The 467-nt window shown below is 62.3% G+C and overlaps 1 protein-coding gene across 1 annotated transcript in view; it reads left to right on the forward strand.

Annotated features, from left to right (window-relative positions):
• LOC103611931 (methionine--tRNA ligase, cytoplasmic) overlaps positions 1-467 on the forward strand; it is a 44,068-nt gene that overhangs the window by 25,380 nt on the left and 18,221 nt on the right. The gene's annotated exons all lie outside the window — the stretch shown is intronic.

Genomic DNA, 467 nt, shown 5'->3' on the forward strand with positions numbered 1-467 from the left:
GTGCCCCCTCGCTGTGCAGGGGCTTCCCCGAGGGAGGGCAGGGCACTGCTGACGCCCTGTATGGGAAACGGCCCCCAGTGCCTCCCAGTCCACCCAGTGCCACCCTGCAGCTCCCAATCCTGGCTTCACCTGGCACTGCCACCACCCAGTCCCCTCCTCAGTGTCCCCATTCTGCCCCAGTTTGTCTCTGTTCTTCCTACATGGTACTCCTGGTGTCTCCCAGACCAGAACACACTCCCAGTCCCTCCCAGTGTCTCCAGTACTCCCAGTATCAAATCGGGCTGTGGCACAGGTTGCCTGATACTCCCAGTACAGTGCCAGTACTCCCAGTATATTCCAGTCTTCCCCCAGTGCTGCTGGCACTCCCAGTACCCAACTCCACTGCAGAGCGCCCGATACCCCCAGTACTCCCCCAGTACAGCCCAGTTCCCCCAGTACGTGCCTGTCTCCCCCCAGGACGCCGCCTC

The sequence above is a fragment of the Corvus brachyrhynchos genome, unplaced genomic scaffold (genome assembly GCF_000691975.1).
Source record: "Corvus brachyrhynchos isolate BGI_N302 unplaced genomic scaffold, ASM69197v1 scaffold193, whole genome shotgun sequence".
NCBI classification, from domain to species: domain Eukaryota; kingdom Metazoa; phylum Chordata; class Aves; order Passeriformes; family Corvidae; genus Corvus; species Corvus brachyrhynchos.